Source organism: Pyxicephalus adspersus, chromosome 1 (genome assembly GCF_032062135.1).
Source record: "Pyxicephalus adspersus chromosome 1, UCB_Pads_2.0, whole genome shotgun sequence".
Lineage (NCBI taxonomy): Eukaryota > Metazoa > Chordata > Amphibia > Anura > Pyxicephalidae > Pyxicephalus > Pyxicephalus adspersus.
In genome coordinates this window covers 47,734,817-47,752,544 of record NC_092858.1, presented here as the reverse complement: position 1 = coordinate 47,752,544, position 17,728 = coordinate 47,734,817, and the positions used below count along the sequence as shown (strand labels likewise).

The window sequence follows — 17,728 nt, the reverse complement described above, 5'->3', positions numbered from 1 at the left end:
ATTACCTACTTTTGACTTCCTCACTCATAACCCCATCACATGTACGGCTCCAAGACTTTTCTAGAACTGCCCCAATTCTCTGGAATGGTCTTTCTCGTCCTATTCAGCTTGCTCCTACTTTCTGCTCATTTAAAAGAGCACTCAAAACCCATTTTTTCAAACTTTTCCTACCCTTCTGTCTTTTGAAACCCTCACTACTTCGCACCACTACATATCTCCCCTCCTATTGTGTTACTTCCCCCACCTCCTAGATTGTAAGTCCTCCTGTGTCACTGTCTGTATCTGTCTGTCATTTGCAAACCCTATGTAATGTGCAGCTCTGCGTAATTTGTTGGAGCTATATAAACCCTGTTTATTAACCTCCCCAGTGGTAACCCCCGTGTGACTCGGGGTAAAAAAAATAAAAAAAAATAAAAAAAAAGACGCTGGAAAACAATGGAAAACAATGACTACGTTACCTGGTCCGCCGGCACTCTTCTTAACAATGCCCGTCCTCTCGCATCCTCTGCATCTGATGAGTCACCCGGGAGTTCCCGGTGACGACGGTACATGCAGCCGTTGTGTTGGGAATTTCAAATTATTTTGTATTGCATCCGTTACAAAATAAATGTATTCAATGCAATACAGTGGATTTATATGTCTAAAAGCAGTACATTGACTTTCATTAAATTTATTTTACAGTATATTATAATAGTATGAGTATAATATTTATTTTTATTTTATTATTTTGATTTTGTGTTTCAAACTTTTTTATACTCATGCTATTATGTTATACTGTAAAATACATTTTCATGAAAAACAATGTGCTTTTAGACATATAAATCCAGACAGAAATGAATAGTGGAGGAGGTTATTATAATTACTAATATTATTAATATTAATATTAGCCTATTTAAATGATTAGACTGTTCTAATAAAGTGTGCACTAACACATCTCCACAGAGTAATAAGGGCCTGAAGGAGAACCATTGACATGAGACAGTTCTGAGTAGGAACAGAGTGTCAGACTGTGCCCTGTTCAAAATTGCCCTCCTTGCATCAGCACCAAAAAAAGGAGCATGTTGCTGGTGACAGATACCTGGTGCTGCTGTACATAAATATTAAGAATGGTATGAACCACTGCAGAGCAAATGGCCAGCAAGGTGTCAGCTCTTGGTAGCCACACAGGATCGCTTGCTCCTGCCACAGGTCGTGAGCTGTCCTAATGAGTATTTGGCTCACTTATTGGTGGTAAAGAAGTTTGGTTTGTGTATCACATCGTCACACAGCAGACATTAAATGTACTTTAAATAGTTACACATGTTCTCAATTTCTACTATATCAATTTTATCTCATGAATGGAGAAGCTTAATAAGAGCAATTACTGTTTTAAAAATAAATCTGTAGGCATCCTTATCCAGTAAACAAGGGGCATCCCTACTATAAATGAAAATTCCTGTTTGGTTGTATGGAACATTCACTTAATGGAGGCACGATACAGTCTAACACATTCATGGCCTAACAAAAGGTTGTATTCTTTATTAAATAAAATGTAAAAAAAGTCCCCCTACATTTTACACCAAAATGACTACATTAAACATGCTATCAATTTTAAATTTCACAGTAAAATAGTTCTCTTACTCGAGATGCTGCATTAATAATTAATACAGGTATCTATCATAATTAAACCCTGGAAGGGAACGGATTGCCCAACATCACATGAATTTTACACAATGACTGCAGCATTATTAATGTCCAGAGCTGGCAACGTAATTTGATTAAATAAAATTTAATTATTTTTTTCTTTATCCTAAGACTTAATGATCTATTTTTGGATAATAACACATAGCTTACGCAAGTCTCTTGCACGTTGAAAGAAATAAAAGATTAAACATTATGAGGCTGGTAGTTTAATCATACCAATAAGAGAAGATTATAGAAATATTGTCAGCCAGCAGTACATGTATGTGGTTTGCAGTACTCATGTTGATTTTTATCAGTAATGTATTTGCCAATGTTTACAGAGTTTTCAATCCCACAAACCGAGATTCACATGAGGAAAAACATGTGTGCTCATTAAACATGGCGTCACATCTGCTCTTTCCATCCTGTGGTTGTGGAGAACATCTCAGAATCTCTTCCATAAAAACATTTCACAAACACATCTGGAAGAATGTATTAGTAAGGCAATAAATGGTGTAAAATATGACTTTCCAAAGAGGTTCCCAGGGCTACAGTTTAGCCGAGAGCACACTAAAGTACCCGTCTTTATTAATTGAATTGTTTCTGCTCACTGAGAAGACAGCTGTTGGCTAGAAAAAAAATAAATATTAAAAAAGAGACTACAAATATGTTAAACCTGACTAGGAATTTAACAAAGTAATGAAATAAACTGCATACAGTGTACAGGTCCAGAGCATTACTTCTCATCATAGTGTGTACCAATACATATATAATGTTAATTAAAGGAAAAAGTACCTCAGGTTCACAGCTGCAAAGATCTACTGCAAAAACAGGAATTTAAATAATAAAAATGTTCAACCAGTAAAACTATAACAAGCTGCTAGTAATTGGAGAAGAAAACTGGAGTGCAGAGATTAAGGGCCAGATCACATTAGGTACACAACAAGAAATATCATGTCATGGATTTGCTCTCTTCCTGCAATATATTACTCCATCATTGGGCCCGATTTATGAAACCTCTACAAGGCTGAAAAGGATAAACTTCCATCAGTGAAGCTGGGTGATCCAGCAAACCTGGAATGGATCTGGTCCAGGATTCAAAACATTTGCTAGCCAATAGCAAATGACTTTAAAGAAACCCATTCTGGGTTTACTGGATTACCAAGGTTCACTGATTTGTATCCTCCGCAGCTTTGGAGCGCTTTATAAATCAGGTCCATTGTCCGTACACTGGCAGACAAGGTTCTGCAGCATTTTGGCCAGTAAGGGAACTATGTTCATTAGGTAAGACTGCCACTGGCATTGTGTTACAATTAGCAGCACTACCAATATATCATAGCTCCAAATCTCAAGAGAAATGTATTTTCTTTATAGGGGGCATGTGATTTATGTTTTTTTTTTCCTAATTTGCTAAACATTAACAAAATAAAAAAAAAAATTAAAGAAAACTAACATTTTTTTTCAAGTAAAAATGTGTAGCTATAGTGCTGCCATTTTCACAAACTGGGCCTCATTTATTAAAGCTCTCCAGGGCTGGAGTGTATCCTCACTTTCATCAGTGAACTTGGGTGAATCAGCAAACCTGGAATGGATTTCATAAAAGTCTTTTGCTGGCAAAATGTTTTCAATCCTTGTCTAGATCTATTCAGGTTTGCTGGATCACCCAGTTTCTTCCATGATAGTCTATTTTCTGCAGTTTTGGGGAACTTTAATAAAATCGGGCCCAATGTTTCACATTATTATCCTATGTGCAAAACATCCAGCTCCGTTTCTGGTAAGCAAATCTATCTTTTGCATCCTAAGAATCCTAAACCTTCAGCTGATCATAAATAATCTTTTAAATATGATCATAAAAATCAGAAAAGCATAAATTATTACATAGAAGTTCACAATTTTGCTCTCACAGGGAAAAAGGACTTACCGATCCCAAGGGAAAATGGATAATTTCCTGCGTCCACATTCTATAATGTATTTTCTTACAAATATTAGGTCTTTTTAGAAAACATACCAAAGCAATATCAATAAATCAATTCACTGGGTACATTTTCATTTTGTGCTTAAGGATCACTTATACATAAAAATACGCTTTTCAAAAGGATTGTTCCCATACTCTGTAAAAAAATAACATCTTATTGTACAGAAAATGAGAAGGTCAAGGAAACTACACCAAGACCTCCAGAAATAAGCTCTAACGTGGCATTGTGTGAGCTACTTAAAAAAATGTAACAATGTAGAGGTGTAAGATGTTTCTTTTGAACATTCTGCTTATACTGCAATCTGTGAAAGAAAATTATATATCTAGTAACAGACAAAAAAAGACTTGCAATACATAGGGTTCTACCTTTAAAGAAGTGAATCAAATATGTACTGATATATTTTCGTAGAGAATCTTCCAGGTCCATGTGTTTCTATAGAAGTAATTGATTCTTCACCAGAGAATGTGTCTATGAATGTCCGATTCATGGCTTTATAGTTAGACCCATAATAAAATTTTCACCTTGATGAAGTAGATCTATTTACACCCAAGAAGAAGAGCTTAATAGGGCCTGCGGTAAGCGGTGGGAAAAATAATTCATAGAAAACAGCATCTATTAATGAGTCAGTGGCACAAAGAGGCCCTTTCATAAAAATGATTGTAAACCTGCCCAATATTAGTTACAGAGGTTGCCACTGATAGTTTCTCTCTCTTGTACAAATATAAATGAAAAGTGAAACCCCTATTAGATTATTAAATGCTGTTGTGTTGAAGCTTGATAGATTTCCCCTCACTTCCTGTCCTGGACATGCAACAGGAAAATTAGAGAAGCTCTACACAAAAGTGAATCCAATTCCCATCCTAGAACATGTGTCCCCATAGCCGGATAGATTTGAAATGACAACTGGCAGTTAAATGGAAGGTTAGAAAGATCAGTCTTCACATTCCACCCAATCTAATTACAGTGCTAAAATATGGATAATAGCCAAACAAATCTATCAACAATGATGTGATGATGAATGTTGAAACTGCAGATCTGCGATGACTATAAAGCAAATTAGCAAATGTTTGTGATGAAGAACTCCACAAACTCCTAGATATGCTGTTTACTACAAATCTACCATAATCTCCAGTTTTATAAATGTATTGGGGAAATTCAAGGGAACAGGCTAGGACTGAGCTTTCCAAACAGCAGGAATTGGCAAATACACAATGTGCTACTGGAATCATTTTACATGGATCCCGGCATGCAACAGACAGCCATTATTCTCTAATAATATAATGCATTTGATGAGGGAGAAAACAGCTTTATAGGTCTCCTTGATACTGATACATTGTAAAGCAGGTAATGTTACAGAAGACATCCCATACCAGCCCTGCTGCAGCACAAATTCAGATAACTATGACTTATAGATTCACTTTTACGGAGAATTGTTCTATTGTGAACAATGAGAACAAGATGGCTCACGTTCAACTGACTATTTTTCCTGACAGGTTCATCCATTTCCCCTTTCTACCACTCCAAATCCAAGCTTGCTACAAAGTGGTAACATTTTAGGAGAAAATGTTTCATCTTAGATGAATGGTCTTAAGGGACAAACATGAATCAGCGGCACTACAAAGCAAGGAGGCTGCAAGCAAAGCTGCTTTAGCGAGATACTTTAATAGAAAAAAGCTAATTAGACAGGCATAATAAGACCCATTGGCATTTTGTACCGATGGGATGACATAATTTAAAAGAACAAACGTGAAACTTAAAAATACAATACATCAATAGGCTTGTATGCAAACACAAGTAAACGCTTTAATACCCAGTAAACACTCAGAACAATAATAACTTCAGATTATGCAGGTTACATTCTTCAAACATAGAAACTAACAAATCTGACTTCATTGTTTATAGTACACTCCAGCCAGAATTGAAAACCAAGCCTTATTATTTATAAAGGAAACTCTATTATACATGCAGACATTTATTTAGTGCAACAGGCCAGCTCACTAACTAAGTTGCAAGAAGCATAAATATCTGGGAACACAAGCTATCCATGTGATAATACTAGCCAAGTATTCCTATTCCTGATCTCTATAAACTCAGGAGAGGACAATAAATAACAACACAATGTACAATAAGACAATAAATGTACAGAAAATCATTTGACAACAAGCTTAGTCCCACCTTGAAGTGTATGTGGATCTGAAACAATAAAAGGTAAAAACTACATAAAAGTTTTTAAAAAAAAAAACAAAAAATCTATAGTAGTACATTCTACTTGCTCAGTTCTTCACCCCAACATTGTGGAACAAATCCACCCCTGGTTGATAATCTACAAACCCCCTGTTTGTGATGAGGAGAACTCCCAAACACACCCAGCACATTCTGCCTGAAAAAATCCCAATAGATGCCACACAAAAAAAGTTTCCCACAGCTACCAATAGCATCCAAACTGGTCTCTGAATACCTCATGTCAAACTAATAGCAAAGACCTGTATGATACTTGCTGAATTCCAGTTCAGCCCAATATAGTAACTGAAATTGCTCTTTAACACACAATGGAGAATGTAAACATAGGAGAACTTCTGACTTTACCACAGCTGTAATGTTTCCTGGATCATAAAAGAATCTCACCAACTGATTTGTCTTTTTTTTAATAGACTTAGAAAAACATGGCTGCCTCATATTACTAAACAAGAACATTTGTACAGGTCCTTACCAAACAAGTACATAAAGAACACCAGGATGAACAACAAATGTGATTTTATTAAACAAAAACACAAGCAATCTTTATTTTTCTTACAAACTTTCAATATAAATACGATAAGAACTTCCAGTATTAGCTTTACCACTAAAATAATAATGATGACCAATTGTTACCGCTTTATTTTTACTTTACATGAGCAATCTGGGTACAATTTATCATATTAAATTATTGTAGATTGCAAAGAAATTCCCTTCTTTCTAAAAGGATTATAGAGGATTATGCTTTATTCCATCAGAAAACAAGAATCTAGGGGATTACAATATTAACCAATTCCTTTCCTTAGATACACATTTCTTTTCTATCCTGTTGCTTCCTCATGTTCACATGTATAAAAGGATGATCCACTTCTGACTTCTATTCAGCAGCAGGTTGATCATCTAGGCCACCTAACAGCATGATTTCCAACATTTGTCTCTCACGTTTCTCCTTAAAGCTTTCTTCAACAACATGTTTAACAGCAAACCCCACTCATCTGCTGCTAATGGTGAAGAGCGCTTTATGTTTTTACAAAACTGTCAGAATAAAAATAGCACAAATCCTCAAAACCTGTACTGTATGATTATCATTTATAGGTCTTTAAAATGTGACTGGACCTGCATGGTGGCTAGTGGTTAGAAAAATGGCTTTGCTGAGCTGTGACTCCGAGTTCAATTAGCACCAGTCAACTCTCTGCAACTAAGTTTTCTCTAGACATTCTATAGAGAACTAAAAAAATATGTGTCTGATTGTGAAATGAACATTAGACTGTAAACCTATTTAGGTAAAGGAGCTTAAGTGAATGATTTTATATTCTGAATAATCTGAAAATTAGTTACATTCACCAACGTTGAGTTCTGCTAACTATTTGCCATTAGTTTCATTAAACTGAATTGAGCAGTGAATGAAAATGGACAGAAATGGAAACAATTTTGCCACGTAACAATGCAAACAGTTAAAAAACATCAGACACTGCTTTCTATGCAAGAATATCAGACATTGCATATTGCACATTAATTGAGGTGCAGTGCATAACCAACCCTGCAAAGGGGCAGTTTTTTTTTACCAGAGAGCAAATATTGCTATTTGAGATTGTGGTATGCCAGGGTTATCTTAGAAGAAAGATCATATTGGTGGTTGAAAACTGGTGACAATAGTTTGACAGGTCATGTGACTGGAAAATCCATCCAGCTGTTTCTACACCCACACACCATTGTATGGCCACAGCGAGGATATAGTCCTGTTTAATAAATGGAGCTCTAAGCCATATTAACTTCCCAAACTGTACTATGTTCTTGATCTGTCAATAGGGAACAAGAAAAGCCCACTGGTTTCCAATAATTGGGAGTTTGATGTCTAACAGGCCAATCACCAGGCCTGAGTCTTGTCACAAAGGGCCTTGCTCAACAAGTGAAAATTTACAAAGGAGTCTCGGGTGGCCTGGCAGCAAATTAGAGTTTGAGAAATGTGCAGAGAGAAATCTGGTCCTACAGTAAATAATATGAGAACGGTACAGAGGACCTTAAGTGTATAAGTTATTTCACATGCCCCTTTGCTAAATACAATGAAAAAATCCCAAATGAATATAAAAAAATAAGTCGATAATAAGCTAAAGGACCAGGGTTGGTCAATGCAATGCCAGGGTAATTATTAAATCACCAAATTACAAATGGCTTTAAAAGCAATTAATGTAAATATAGACAAATATGGATAATATATCTGTAAATATACTTGTAAAAAAAAGTAACATATATATCTCAATAATGTACTTTGCGTTTGAACTGTGCAATAGTAACATGTAAAAAGACTGGAAGCTACCTCTCAATGTGCAGGGTTTGCACTTTTCTGCAGGAAGCCCCATGCAAAGGCAATGTGAAGCACAGATATAATGTCACAAAGCATTATAAGGCAATACTTGGGGTTTCAAAGGTACATGCTGCACACAAATAATATTTATACCTTTGAGGCTATTGAAAAATGTATTGAGATAAAAGTTTTTGTGCTCAGAGTTTATAAATGGTGAAAGCTCCTATAAGCCTATATAGCATATTTGTTGTGTCTTTAGCTTTCTGTGATCATTCACAATATGTTCTGCACTCCTCATAAACAAGAGCAAGTAAGCAATTATTGCTATATTTGTGTTTTAAATGAGCTCTGGTTAAGCAGTAATTCCTACAGTGTGTATTGACAGAGCCTATGGGAAAACGGTCTCCATTTTACAAACATTCCATTGGACAAGCTGTTCTCAAACAAACATCATTAATTCCCATAACAGCATTTAACAGCGAGATAGTAAATACGTACTGTCACAGTGGATTCTCTGAAAAATTATGTTCTTACATTACCAAATTGTCTCCAAGCAAAGATGTAAAATATTACTTTTAAGCTTCATAGTTTCTAAAACAAATCCTGACAATGTTTTAGGAAAAGGGTAAATGTATGTTACAGATTCTATGTGTGAATCTATGAGCAGTTTTCAACGGTCCAATGAACCATATGAAGAACAAGCAGATATATAATTTTGCTACTTTGATCCATTTATTCTTAAGGATTTTTTATTTTGATTTAATGCCACCAGAAAATAGTAATAAAAAAAAGAAACCATAGGAAGTCTGTCATTGTTATCTTTTGAAAAGATAAGCTTCCTTTGTTTGGGTAAACAGACTTTACAAAGCATGAAAAATGATATAGTGCTATTAGCAACAAAGACGCAGGTTGGCCAAACAAACATCAGCGGAAAACGACATGCAGCTGTATTGGACTGCATTTTTTATTTATCTAAAATATACTTTGTTGTATCTAAAATAATGGCTACTGTATACTAAAATGTGAAATTAGAGCAAACACAAATGTTGATCAAGTGGAGGGTTCTACACTATATGAATCCATGGACCCATATTTGTCATTGCTTTTAAATACTATCTGTAATGATGTAAGGCACACATGCTCCAATCTCACCCTACATTTGTGCAAGAGCACCAAATAATATGAGATAGAACAGATAAACCTAGAAGCCAGTGCCTACAATATGGCTGGAGTGTCTCCAGTAGTATCTGGTGCCATGAGCTCTGATGTAATCTGACTTGCTCGCTCCTCTGTGACTGCTTTTAGATATTTGTGTTACCTTGTTTCCCGACTAGCCTTAAACCTTAACTGTACACTGGATGTTAATTTTGCCTCCTTGCTAATTGTCCTGTTTCTTTACCCATGACTACCTACCCTGACATTGGCCTGACCAATTACCTAAAAAAAACAAACCAGGTGTTCTGCCTAATATACTGTTAGCTTGTACCGACCTAGGTGCATGACTAACCTATGATCTGACCTAGTCCAGATGAAATGGAAAGTATAGTTTTAAAAAGTATACATTTCAAATACATCACATTAAAATGCCTCTGTTTCTTGGTAGCATTTACAAAGTCCAGACTCCTTTTATTGTCCCCTAACAACTAAATTCTGAGCCAATCCTAATGGGCATAGTGCTGAAATGTCTAGGTAAATCAAGATGCATAATGATTTAAAACCTCAACACACAGTGAAGATCAGCTAACCAGGCTCTTCTACATCCTATATAAATAAAATCATTAAAAGTCCTTTACCCCCTATAAACAACTAAAGTGTCTCCTTTCACCCTCGTGCGTTTTGTTAATGCAAATGCACTGCAACAAGTGTACTGCAGGGCAGTGTGATGCCAATTATCATGAAAAAGCACCACAACAGACTAGCACAACACACTGCAGTGCATAGTAATATGCCAACAGTGCACAGATGTCAACATTCTTTGCTGTGTCATGTGAAGTAAGGCAATTAAAGCATTTAAAGTACACTGCAGTCAATTCAAAGTGAATAGGCTTTTTAACACACAGGACACCAGGGTGAGTTAAAAAATGTCTGGGTGTTAAAGAACTCTAACTCCTGCCTTGTTCCCATGCATAAATACATCTTTAACCTCTTGTTCCATCTCCCAGTAGCAGTTGCTATACTCTCCAAGCTATATATTTACAAAAAACAATAAGCACTTATTTGCAATGAATAACGGTCATAGTCATTATTGTCTTGCCAAGTTTTCCATTGTTGAAAATATTATTTTTAGGGAACCTAAGGATGTCTTTGAGACTTATTTAGGTCTCATTTAGCTGGTGAACCACTGCTATTCTTACAGAAGTTTATTATTTTGGTTAGCTGGAAGAAGGAGGTCAACTGAATTTTCAAAAATCCAACAGGCTCTGCAGTTATTTGTGCCTCCCCAGGTCCACTGCCTATTACCATGTTAAAAAAAAAAGGTATATGAACCTACAGATGGAAATATTATTGATATTCCAATAACCAAAATGTTTAGAGCTGCAAAAAATTGGAAAAAAAATTATATTTTTATTTACAAAATTCTGGTAATTGGGGAATAGGTTAGAAACCATCACAGAATTTCAGAATATTAACAGCAAAAACAGAAATATTATGCAGACAACACAGAGTATTTTAGAACAGCATTTTAATATTAAATATAATGTGATTTTTATGCAAAGATGTTTTCCAGTTTTAGTAACAACACAGCTATCAATCTGCATTAATATTCAAGGGGAAACTAACCATGTACACGTGTTCTGATTTAAATAAAATATATTTTGTTTTAGAGCTACATAAAACATACTAAAAAAAAAAATCTAAATTCAAAACTACCAAGAAAGGCTGCATTCATGGCCGTTCTGGGCATGGTACATACAACTGTATTGTGAAGTATAACTTGATAATCCATTTGTAAAGAAAAAAAAAGAAGAAAAAAAATGTCCGCGGGTGCTGAGAGACAAAGGCTGGCCGGTGTGTGGAGGTAAGTATAACTTTCAAAGATACAGAATTTTCGAAAATCTGGCACACCTCAGGTCCGAAGGTTGCTGGATTTTTGAATGTCCACTGTATCACTGAAACAAGTTAAATGTACGAAGGGAGAAGAACTTCACTTTTTTTCAAAAGAACTCCGGCTCATTAAAGAAGTTTTTAATGTTCAGTAAACTATTAACAGGTGGGAACCCAAATAGACCCAAATAGACCCAAATCAGTAACAGCCAGTCATCCAGAACTCCCCTTCTTCACATGAATTTTAGTACATCAACTAAATTGATGTTCCTTTGCCATCAATTTACATTAGACATATAGCTAAGATAGGGGATTTGAATTCTGCCAAAAAAATGATTATATGTTCATTATGTGAGGGGTTTTATAGTTAAATTATTAGATCTATATTTGATGGTAAAATTTCATCATAATACTACTCTCTGATGTGTATGTAATATATTGGCTGCAGAAATCCAGCAGTGGAATGATCATGTTGTATTTGTAATGACATGCAGGAATGAATTAATGTCCTGCCTAAGCCAATATCAAGCATATTCATATCTGATTATAATTTTCAGATTAGAGCTGATTTATTAGTATACTAGGATTTGCAGGTACAGAAAAAAGCTCACAATTTCTATTTTTGACCTGCATATAATGATGCAGATGCTTCCGCTCTAAAAGGGAGAGAAAGCTTATATATAGCTTATATATAAAGCTTAGATATACAGAACACACAGCTATTCCTGGGAGGTAAGGCTACACCATTATAATTTTAGGAGTGGAGATTCAGATTCGTACAAATTCCCATTCCTGATTTTGGTATACAAACTCTGCAAGAAGCAAAACTCCAAACAAAGATCTGCAAACTGATTAATGTTTAATAATGTTGAAATAAAAATAAGATTTGCATAACAACACCCTAGATTCTGTCAGAGAATAAGTTTATGTGCCACAGATAGTCTGGGAGGATCACATGTTGTAATAAAGCCTTATGTGACCAAACACAAAACGTTCTTGAGGACATTATCAATATTACACTAGAGCGGAGAATGTATTATTATACATCATTATGAAGCAGAAGTTACCTTTTCAAGTATGTCTTGTTTTGCAGTAGACAACTGTTGTTATGCTTCTTCTCACACAGATCTGGGACACAGCGGGAAACCTGATGATAACAACAACAGATTATTTGTCTGTAAGGAAATAGCACATCGCAGAGTCTTAAACAAAAAGTTAATTTATGCAGAATGGGACACATATAAAATATTGAACATTGAAGGAATAGCACAAAATAACTGAATTTAATAGACAGAAAATGGTGACATTGCACATTTTAATTTTTGCCCTCAAATTCTGTTCAGCTGACCTCTATTTCTGGATCACAAGGTGAGAGATGTCCCTAAAGGGGATACAGACAAAATTAAACTATACTCCCATCCCAAGCATGAACAAACTGTTACAGCTATAGACAAAAAAATCACATACAATTGTGATACACATATCATTAAGGATCTGCACATGACTGCATGGAACAATCAGCAAATGTATGGCATAGCGGATGTACTTTAGCACATATTTTCTACTTTAAATATAGGAAGATGTTATACACAATATACAACACTTTGCAAAAGGTGCTTAGTGAACGTTTGCCTACCCTAAGCAGCAATTTGTAAACAGCTTAATGCTCTAATCAAGTCTTCACTAACCAAGTCTTATTGGGGGAAGAGCGATGGGTTGGATTTTCCCTGCCAATCGCTATTGAAGTCTCCTATTTGTATGCTGCTGGCTGCTATCTGTAGCGGGATATAAAGTAAATTTGGGCTTTGCTCATGCTGGGCTTTGTCTCGCTGAATAAAGTGATCTATGAGCGAGTAAAAGGAAAGTAGTTGCTGGGGGTATATGGTAGATTAAAGTAAAGCTGTTGTATTGTGCGTCATTAGAAAAACAAATTCTTTAAGAGCATAAAACACTAAAATGTATTTTCTCCAAATTTTATACTTAAAATGTTGCATCTTTGTAATACTATATGTAAGAATAATACAAGATAATCTGGAACTGTACAGTTTGTGTGGTACACTGGGCAATAATAGGGCTCAATGAATGCTGCAACATCTTTTGAATTGTACGGGAATCTATCTTATCAGACTAGTAATGTATAACAGGGCTGTATCGTTTATTGCAGTATAAAATAGGTGCATGGTGCACAGGGTGTAAAACAAATCACTTCACTGACAGGAGCAACATTAAAAACGATAATTATTATAAGACAGTGAATGGGAAAATCAATGCATTTTAATAGCACATCCCAGAGCAGATGTATTCACAAGGTGACCCCCTCCAGCATTTCTTTTATGGACAACCATGTCTTCATCTTCGTTTTATCATTGGCGTGAGGGTGCAAAGGTGCACGAGGTGCCTCACTTTTATGTACAAAAGCAGAACATCAATAATATTGTCAGCAGCCATGTGACAGTGAATCATTTTACATAAATGAACTCCCTGCACAGATTTTTCAAGGTTAGCTTGCTGCTCACCTAATCAGCATCATAATGATGATGGCTTTACACAACTTTATAAATCCCCTTGCATCTAGAAAAAGGCATTATAGTTATTATATAATTCAAGAAAGTATTAGGAAGATCTGAACATTTTGTGTTCATTTCAGTACTAAAAAAAATACATAAGACACGCAATGACCTATATTTGGAACCTAATGCAATGACGCTGGCTTTTTTGTGGAAAGAAAAACAACAGAACTTCTAATAGCCATATAATGCTCAACCAAGTTAGGGGTTTTACTTCCTAGTAAATAAGGGCCTAGTGTCTCCTCAAGTATACCAATGATTAAAGCAATGTCACATTTCTATAGTAGCTATGAACACAGCTTTAATATTTTACAAACGCATTGTATGATTAGAATTTGCAGTTATATTATCTAGGTCACAATTATGATATTAGCAATAATAAAATGAATTCAACTTCTAGCAGAAAAACAGCTCTAACGTAAGTTATATTTTTATTTTAAAAAAATCTAATTTCTTTACAAATAATGCCTTTACAACTGCTTCAAATCTATCCTAGATTAGGAGAATATGAACTCCTAATATCCATAAGGTCTCTTTTGTACTGTTTTCGATTTACCATTTTTTAAGGAACTGGTAGCTAAGAGGAGGTGTAACTTAGGAAAGGAGTATTGCACATAGCGGATTCAGCAAATAGGAGGGTGCTGGAGGATATCGAAGATGCAAAGCTGAAAAAAATAATATTGGTACCACCATTCTGGCTATGTAGCGTGGCAGAGGTGTGTAAAGCACAAAGTGGCTGAACACAGTTTGCATGGAATTTTTACATTCACTACAGTGGTCTCCCCAGACCCTTTTAACCAGGCACACCACCCGGAATTTTTTTTAGTAACCCCTGAGCTGTTGTTGGGTGCTTACTGAAGAATGGGGTAACAATACAGAGACTGCCACCTGCCTATGTCTTCCTACCTGGCTTAAAAACAGTTGAACGCATCACTATGCTTGCCTGTAGTTTGGATTTAACCACCTTATGTGATACTACACATACAAACTAGAGTGCTTGTATATAATTAAACATAATAAAAACACATATTTGTATCAGTATCATTTAAATGGGTGTTTATGAAATATACGAGTCGTAAAGCAAAAATATTGGTGGTAATTACCATAAATATCAGGCACCTCTGTTCTTTTTTCGCACAATCTTAAAGGTCCCTAAAAACGTGGGACACTTTCTGACACATTACTGAACAAGCTTTTAGGGGACTTGAGCTAGATTTGCCCCTTCGCACCTTACCATGGTTGATCAGATTTCCCATGACACTAATGGATCAAGCACAAGCACTTGTATAGACTGTCACCTTTAGGTGGACTTTATGGGGCCTGCTATTCTGTTTCCATGCTTGTTCATTTAAAACTAAATTATCTACCAAAGGATTTGCAATTCAGCTCAACCAGTCCTGTGATCAAAAGACCTGACAACAGACTACAGTCTAGGTGCACATCAGTACAGCCTGGACAAGGATCCACTCTAACATATAGTTGGGTTTGTGTGTGTGTGTTGGTTTCCTGCGGGCACTTCACTACCGATAGGTTCATTTGTTTTCCCCTAAACTGGCCATAGACTACGTTAGTGGCATTAGACTAGGACTGTTGAATGGAGATTAGATTGTAAGCTCCTGTGGGGGACAGTCGGTGACTAGCTCTATTACCTAATTTAAAATGTTAAGAGCATATCACAAAAGAAGATCATTCTGGTGATGTGATAAAACCCTTACATGAATGGCACTGAATACTGACTGGCACGGCTTCTTCCGTCCCCAGTTTATGTATAACCCAGTAAAACTTTATATAAACACTGGGGAAGTTCTCAATGGGACAGGACCACTACAGATTCTTTAACATGCTCATAAATAATTGCAGTCTGTTTACTTTTCTTTTTCATTCTTATTATATATTTTACTTCTAACTGCAAAGGCAACGGATTCCACTCTTTTTTAATATTTGTGTTTATGGCTGCGTTTATTTGGTAATCAAAGTTCCCTGGCACTTTTTTTGATGTGGAAGAATGTTATGTCTTTGCATTAATGTTTACATTTCATTTATTGTAGGCCCCTAAATTTTCTCCTAATAAAAACTAAATTAAAAAAAAAAAAGGGAGGAAAAATGTAAATGTGCCAAAACAAATGAGCTAGTCATAGATGTTGTAAAGGACAGAAATATTACCGGACTCACACATGATTTCCTTGCCATGGCTGCTGTATTACATCAAGTTTCATATCTGTTGCAGGGAATGAAAACCATCATTCAATATGTTCTACCTTCCCTTGTGCGCACATCAGAATGCACCTGTAAATATTTAATAACTTCTGATGTATTTTAATGCTTCCTCAAAACATTTTCTATTTTTGCTTTTTTCCCCCATACAGCTCTTTTAAAGGCAAGCCATCTATTATACAGAATACACAATACCAAAGATAAAAATGATTTGACAAAAGCTATCTTTTGTTGCTGGTCCTTTTTAATTTTTTTTAATTCAGTTTGAACAGAACAGATTTGTTGTTGGAAATATAGAACTCACTATCTGCATATTTGTTGCAGACTACAGATTCAAGTATTGATGTCATGACAGCTATGCAACAACATGGGGGGGTCAGTAATCACAATTTTTTGTCCTTCTCAGTTCAGTTTTGGAGAAATCCCTGTTAAAGGTAAAGCTTCCTCTACCTGATCTACTGTAGATCTCCTCTGAAAAGGCTAAGTCAATAAGGTTTTCTGAAATGATCTTCTTGGCTTATGGCTTAGCATGGCCTTCAGGGCAGAAGCACTTATTGGCACCTTGGGTGCTTGTCATAGCAGGAAGGAGATAGTCAAAGTGTATGGCATACACAGATATACAGGGGACCATACAAGGCCCAGATGTCAGATCGGCTGGTAGATGGCTGAAACAGGCCATTGAAGGCTGACATGAGAAGCTTCATGCTGGGATATACACAGAAATACAGAAAAGTAGAATACTTTGTTTAACTGTACAGAATAAGTATAATCACACAACATACTATTTCTGCAAACGAAGAAAGACAGAGCAAAACTGCTGCTTCACATAAATCTCAGAGACCTACTTCAAGAATATTTAATCCCAATCACATGAAAATCCTTAACATTTACAGTTTTTTTTCTCAAACTACTATAATGGAAAGATCTGGTAATCCTACTATTACAGTCCTGGTTCAGGCTCACACTGCTGTTAGGTGACAACACTCCATCCCAGCTTACAATTCTCTGTGTGCATTGTCACGATAGTTACTCGTGATTATTTACCAAGTGATTGACCAGACACAGAGTTCAGCAGCTCCTAATAAATAATAGAAATAAAGTATTTTTGTAAGAAAAAAAGGCAATGTAAATATTATATATTATAATACGCGTTACTTTAGCAACTGAATGACGTCCATTTAGGAATATTATCTGTGCAAGGTGCCCATGTAAAGGAGTGGTATGTATATGGCCAGCAGCGTGGTGAAACGTTTCCTCTGACCACATTCACTGCTAACAATAGAGTAACAGAACCCCCAGGGTGGCCATTATACCACTGATAGTAAACTAAGAGAAGCACAGCTCTGTCACCAGGACAGGAAGTGAGAGGTCAAACAATGGGGTATTATCAGTAACCCAACACCCATTAACCCTTTCCATACTCCATCCAAAATGTAAACCAATCAGGTTAAGTACCATATGGCCTGGGTTTTGTGGCCAGCACAATGTAAGTGAATACAAAAGACTTCACCTCCTGCCAGAGGACAGAAAAAAGGAGAAGAAGGGAGCAACCTGACATTTCCCTGGCACTGACATTCCACTGGCACCGACATGCACGCAGCCTGACATTCCCCTGGCACTGACGTGCACGCAGCCTGACATTCCCCTGGCACTGACACGCATGCAGCCTGACATTCCCCTGGCACTGACACGCATGCAGCCTGACATTCCCCTGGCACTGACAC

General features: G+C 36.2%; 1 protein-coding gene across 4 annotated transcripts in view; it reads right to left on the bottom strand.

Annotated features, from left to right (window-relative positions):
• ENOX1 (ecto-NOX disulfide-thiol exchanger 1) overlaps positions 1 to 17,728 on the bottom strand; it is a 303,768-nt gene that overhangs the window by 218,581 nt on the left and 67,459 nt on the right. For all 4 annotated transcript variants that reach the window (XM_072410174.1, XM_072410197.1, XM_072410189.1 and 1 more), the window contains exon 2: positions 12,291 to 12,370. The gene's annotated coding sequence lies outside the window, so the exon portion shown is untranslated. The remainder of the gene's footprint in view (positions 1 to 12,290; positions 12,371 to 17,728) is intronic.